An 837-nucleotide genomic window follows, 5' to 3' on the forward strand; every position below is an offset into this window, starting at 1 on the left:
CTGATTTCCTGTTTAGACGAACTGGTTTCCTGTTTAGTCGAACGGGTTTCCCGTTTAGATGCTGTTTAGATAAACTGGATTTCCCGCTAAGATGAACTGGTTTCGTCTGTTTAGATGAACTTCCTTTCTTTAGACGTTTCCTATGTTTTATTTCCTCGTTTTTACTCGGCTGAATCTCCTGAGCAGAACATCAGAGGTAAAGCTGATAAATTCTTTTCTGTATGATTTACAATAGTTCTGTTTTTTTCTTTTATTGAAGTGTTAAAGGATGTTCTGAAGATCCAGACCTGGTTAAAAAAATCTGATTTTTGTTTTCAGGAGTAAGTCCACTGGACCAATCAGAACCTGCCGTTTCTTTTACCGAACAAAAAAAAATGTTTTTGGATGTAAAATCTTTTTCTTTCCTGTTTTTTCAAAGATTTGAGAAATAAATCTTCAAATATTTCCTGCTTGATCTCACTGGTGTTCTGACTCCCTCTGACCCGAACACGTGCTTCTTACAACGACCCAATTAAAGTTTCATCACCCAGATGGCCTGCAGCTGCTGGCCTACAGAGGGCGACTGTGAGCAATAGTTACAGACCTGGTTGGCATCAGCTCCATCTTTATAAAGAAGAGTGTCTGTGGTTTGGTTTTAAGAACCTTTGGGGTTCTGTGGGCTCCAGGCAGCGCCCCCTCTGGGGTTCTGTTGGGTCCAGGAACCCCTCTGTGGTTCTGTGGGCTCCACCACCTGCCTCCTGATGATGTGCAGCATTTTGTAAGTAGTTACATAATGTGTTTTATAATGGGCAAGAGGCGACTTTGGTACCAGATGGACATCCGGAGCGGGTCAGAAAA

This window comes from Cyprinodon variegatus, unplaced genomic scaffold, assembly GCF_000732505.1.
Source record: "Cyprinodon variegatus isolate N-32 unplaced genomic scaffold, C_variegatus-1.0 Scaffold1321, whole genome shotgun sequence".
Taxonomy (NCBI): domain Eukaryota; kingdom Metazoa; phylum Chordata; class Actinopteri; order Cyprinodontiformes; family Cyprinodontidae; genus Cyprinodon; species Cyprinodon variegatus.